Source organism: Ptychodera flava, chromosome 19, assembly GCF_041260155.1.
Source record: "Ptychodera flava strain L36383 chromosome 19, AS_Pfla_20210202, whole genome shotgun sequence".
NCBI lineage: Eukaryota > Metazoa > Hemichordata > Enteropneusta > Ptychoderidae > Ptychodera > Ptychodera flava.
In genome coordinates this window covers 19,026,637-19,032,730 of record NC_091946.1, presented here as the reverse complement: position 1 = coordinate 19,032,730, position 6,094 = coordinate 19,026,637, and positions in this window count along the sequence as shown.

Here is a 6,094-nt window from a genome sequence, read left to right as displayed (position 1 = left end):
ATTCATGTACATTTCTAGATTTTCACAGACTTATAACTCTACATTGCTCGTTTTCCTACACAATTCAACCATTGTAATTTTCATGTTCGTACTTTTTATTGTAGAAAACACCTGAAGAAGCTCAACATTTAGAGCGAAACGTTGTGTTTGAGGTATAATAAATACGTTTGGAACCTAACAACCAGGTGTGGTAGTGTGTTTCAACCCAAGTTTCTTCTATCTTCACCCCATTCCACATATTTTTGAGTTTCGTTTTTTGTTTACTTTAATTTGTTTTTCTTTTCACTAAATGATAAAAAGTAAGACAAAGAGACTTCACTGCCTTTCTGATTATTTTGAAAATGTTAATTTTCTTTGTTTCATTTGTTTAATAGCGCCTTTCCTCTTGTAATATGTCACAAGTGTATGATGTAACTTATGCACATAAATCCCAAAAGGTTTTAAATGGTCAGGTAATGTCAGGCGGAGAACGCATTCATCGCCTTCGCAAAATGTATAATAGTTTTGACATATGAGTGTTATTAATAAAATAATATTTGGTCAGGGTTGAGCTACCTTTCTGTTCTGCATTACTTGAAAATTCATTAAAACGGGTTCAACAGGTTTAAGTCGCTTTCACTTTATACAGCCAGTATTGGTCACGACGCTGTGTCAAGTGTTATCCGTACGCGTCACTTGTCAATTCATTGGATTCGACGTCCATAAATATACTTTCGTCAAATATATTCATACAAATGCTCATCTGTGGGTCCATAGCTGCGGTTTTTTCAGTCGGGATTCCTGCCTTTTACGGGCCGATTTTGACTTTTACGCACCTAAGGACCCCAGCTAATATCGCTCTGACGAAATAACTCGTTAGCAGCTCATAAGGCAGTACCTTACGATAAGCCCCCGCGTTGGTGATCGGCAGAACAAATTAATGAAGGTGATTAGGGAGGCAATTAACAATATAGACTGCTTTCTTTGAAATACTGTACAGAGATAGCAAGAATAAAGTAATAGGCACACAAGGCTTGTATAATGAAAAACAAAGTTTAATACATGACATTTATTGATCATATTCATAACTTCTGGGCGAATAATGCTTGCAATACCCAGTGATAAATGTTAAGCTGAGCGTACGCGTGTAGTACTGTACAAACGTTTGCATATTAATTTAAATTTATCACTGTGATCAAATTTTCTTGAACTCTTAACAATTGTAAATTCCAAATACCTCTCAAATGCATCACTGATTGTAATTTTATTGATATAAGGTCCTGTGATTTTACGGGGAATCAACACACTCTGTCAATTTTCAATAACCGTCACAGACAAGTACAAGTGGAAGTGCGGCAGAAACAATGTTGAATATTGCTGCTAATCTAGATTCACTGCCTAGTTGTCATCTCCTGAGGTATGGCAATACACATGGGCGGTATTGCATGAGCGAAGATTTGTGGGGAAAATGTGAAATGGACCAAATCAAGGTCGGTCGAGCCCATTGATCAGATTTCTCTCTCTCTCTCTCTCTCTCTCTCTCTCTCTCTCTCTCTCTCTCTCTCTCTCTCTCTCTTGTCTTACCTAAAAAGGGATGACTTTATGTGTAACAATTAAAAAATATTTGTTCATGATCCCACCCAAGCCTAACTGTAAGGTAGCCGTCATTATTTAGGGCCTGGGGTCGGAAGAATGTGAGGGGGCGGCCTAAAATAATTGAAAGCTACAAGTGGAGAGAAAGAAGGGAGTAACTCAGTTTTTGGTGCAAAATAAATTGAAAAACCTTTTAGATTGCACCATTTCAAATATCAATTCCTGAAAATTTTCGATACGAGAGGGGGGACACCTCCCCCTTTACTTAGTAAAAATACGAATTGAAAACACCTCTCAAATTGCACCAGACTGCACCATTGCACCATCACTTTCTCAATTTATTTCCACGCAAGAGAGGGTACAACCTCCCCTGACCTTTTCCCTATCAGCCTCCTGCATGTTCTCCCCCTGTACTTTCAAATTCTACCCTGTCACATATCTTAGTGAAAACCTTGTCACGATACCATCCAAAGTAAACAATACTATACGGTTGGATACTGTTATATAGGCTGAGCGTTTATACTGTATTTTATTGTTACTTTGAATTTCATTTGTTCATTTGTTGGTTTCACCTTTTTCAACCGTCATGAGATAATCGATGATAATCTAGCAGGGTACACCAGGATATGAAAAGTCTTTACTATTGTTGTGTTTTGATAAGTTTTACAAATACATGTCTTGATATTTAACTTTTCTTAGTTTGGGGGTGTCAGTCAAAATTTCTGTGTTAGAGAGGGGCTTAATTAAATTCATCAGGGTCGGCAGGGGGTTAATCGAAATTTTGGAGTTTCCGATGAAATTCCTCCGACCCCCCCCCCCCCCCAAGGCTGTAAATCATGACTGCTCACTAAGACACAACTCAGTCTATCGATTGATCATTATAGGGACTTTCAATTCATTTCGAGGTTGTTTGGGGCACATAAGGGACACAAATGTGCTCGAATTTGTGAGATTTGCCTTAGAGAACATGCATAATCAGATTAGCGTGTAACGACAATTAATGAAGGAGAGGGTAATTAATGATGGAACTCTTTGAAGAAGCGCTATCGCTCAGATTCTAGCACTGCAATATGACACCGTGGCACTGAGTCATGGCTTTGAGGTAAGGGAGCCGTCATTATCTACGGCCTGGGGGTCGGAGGAATGAGAGGGAGGGGGCTCACTCAGAATATTGAAAACTTCAAGGGGGTTACTCAAAATGTAGAGAGGAAGAAGGGGGTTACTCTAATTTTTGTTCGAAATAAATTGAAACACCTCTCAGATTGCACCATTGCACACATCAATTTCTCAAAATTTTCGATGCGAGAGGGGGATACACCTCCTCTCGTGCTTTCAATCCTTTGGGTGTTCTAACAGTTGTACTAGTGAAAGAAAACACCTCTCATATTGCAACAGACTCCACCATTGCACACATAGATTTCTCAATTTTTAACAGGATCTAGGACAAAACTGAACTGTTGTGAATTCATCCTTTATTATCACAGAAACATATATATTTTAATTGACTTCAGTTCAATAACCATTTTGACAACTAACCATACGGTATTCAGGCTTTCAGAAGCTGGCAGCTGAAGAAATAACACAAGGTCACAGATTTCCTGCATATTCTTTGGTCTCTCAATTCCGGCAAACTGCGAACTGTTTTTCACAAAATGTATTGTCACTGTTTGGTTTTTGAATATTTTGACTCAAACACTGCAGCTGATCATGCAAAAATGCAATAAAAATATTAGTGTTCAATGTCATTGTCAAACAATTTTACCTAGTGCAAAATAATGACACTTCTCAGATTGCACCCTCACACGTATCAATTTCTCAAGATTGTCAATGCAAGAGGGGGACTCCCCCCTCTCGTGCTCTCCCCCTTGGCGTGTTTTAACAGTTTCAATGAGAGAAAAAACAACAATTAAAAACACCTCTCAGATTGCACCAGACTGCACCGGCACACAGTAATTTCTCAAAACTTCCCATGCAATATAGGGAACAGCCCCCTCTGACACTTCCCCCTCATCCTGTCGCATGTTCTCCCCCTGTACTTTCAAATTCTGCCCCCTAGACAGATATCATTTTATTCATTGTTAACAACTGATGAAGTACATTCCAATCATTATTTCAAAGACAAGGGAAAGCCCTGGTGATGTTTTTTTTCAAATATCATGGAAGGAAGGTAGCATTGGGTCATCCCTATCCTTTAGAAGCTACTGTTACTAGGTTTTAACCTTTGTCTGCCAAATCTGTCTTATGACTGCAAGAGGTGTACACTAATTAGGTCTTTCACAAAAACTGGGATTTGTGTGCGTAACCGTACGCTTCGGTATTGCATTTTAGATAATGTATCCGGAGTATGAATTTACTCAAAGCGCGTGATTTCGTAGAAAACAGAAAATGGTTTCTATTTTGTGAGTCATCCATACCTATGAAAATAATACATGTTTATTTTTATGTTCAGACACAATCCCTACAAACTTTTTATGGATATCCATATCCAATAGAGAATACACAAATGACAAGTGATGAGACAAAAGTCAATGTGACTGGACTGGCATCAATAGTGGATAGCAATTTGTTTAACGTTACTATACTCAACAATTATACCACCGGCAATGCCTTTTATATGGGAACAACAATAGTCAGATACACAGCCATAGCAGTCAGTATTTAACCAATAATATTACAGTATGATAAAAAATTGTCTTTTCAGATATTTAGTTATGCCGAGAGTAATACGCATATAAGCAGAAAGTAAAATTATAGCTCACTTGTAAACGAAAATCCACTGCTTTTTAAAACAACGCAAGACTGTTGATCCACCATGAGTTCATATGGTATATCATGCATTAATATAGTTTAAACTATGATTTTGTAAATAATTACATAATTTTTTCGGTATTATTGTAAGCAGGGTAGCCATTCAAAGATTCTGTTATTGAAACATGTATAGTGTATTTTGCATATATTGCAAATTTATAATTAATCATTAAATACCATAAATTGACAATTAGAATGATTTGTACAGACGACACACAGAAGACACGGGTGTAAAGTTGGCTGGTTTCAAGGAAGGGAAAAAATTAAAAGTTAAAGGGTAAGCTGAGCAGTCCACACCGAAGATTAAGAAGTCACAGCAACCTGCCTGCTATGTCATAAGATATGAACATGATCACCCGAGGACTCTGTAATATGTTAAATCATTACTGTCTTAATACCTTAAAGAGGCACTCCCACTTGGTAACATTTTTAAAACACATTATTTTAATGCCAACGGTCGATATTTGACATGGCGACTGCGCGCGGATCGCGAGATATCGATAAAAACATATCCTCAAAAAAATTAAAGTTTGAATTCCGGTGGCCCACCTGAATTCAGCTTCCGAACATAAAACGTTCGGCACTGGGGCCATTGTCAACTAAGCTATGGAGTACGAGTCTACGCTGACGCTGCTGTATGCCACAGCACTACCACTCGCGTCGATGAGCGGTCATGTCCGGTTGGAGAAAGCCGAGTCCTACTGACTCGGCAAAAAAACCCGAAAAACAAAGTTACTTTGCTGATTCCACCAGAATTCGCATAGGTGACTAGCACAGATAGGTGAGGTTGATACATAGTATGCATAGTGGCCGCCGCGTGGTATGCGCGCATACCACACGCGGCGGCCACTATGTATCGAACCACGCGTAACTGTGTGGCAGACGACAAAATGTAGTCATCAGAGGCAACTAATATTTTACACGTAAAAACTGATATCTATGTGGTATTGTTTAAAAATTTAATACAACTGATTGAGAATAATGAAAACGGCAAAAACTAAGGGGAAGTTTTAAAAAGGAATTACCAGATGTAAGGGCATTGATAATGATGTATATAAAGTCATCGCGATAGGAGGTAAATTAATTGCGGCATTCGAACGTTTTTGGACTCCTTAGAATATCGTCAATCAGCACAACCACACACTTTCGGGGGATTTCGGGTCATAACAAGAAACGATCGTAAAACTTCGGAAACTCTCGGGAAATGACATGTTTTTATCGATATCTCGCGATCCGCGCGGAGTCGCCTCGTCAAATATCAACCATTGGCATTAAAAATATGTGTTTTAAAAATGTAACCAAGTGGGAGTGCCTCTTTAACGTCCACTTTTCGTTTTCAATTGATTTTGATTAAATGTTATATGTATTCTGTGTGACAGCGGACTATGCCGATTCTGAAAGTACCTTCAATGTGGACTGCCCAGCTTACCTACAACGTAACAACAACAACAACAACAACAACAACACCAACAACAACAACAACAACACAACAACAACAAACAAACAACAACAAAAAACAAACAAACAAACAACAACACAAAAGTCACAACTTATAAGAGCAATCGTTAATTTTTCACGTATTACTGTAAGATGTTTTATCAAGATTGTTTACACTTCAGTAAGGGCTGTCTCAATAATTGTTAACATTTCTTGCTTATTCATAAATTTTATTAACTACTCCTTCTTTGAGTTCTGTCACTTTGCAATAGTTATT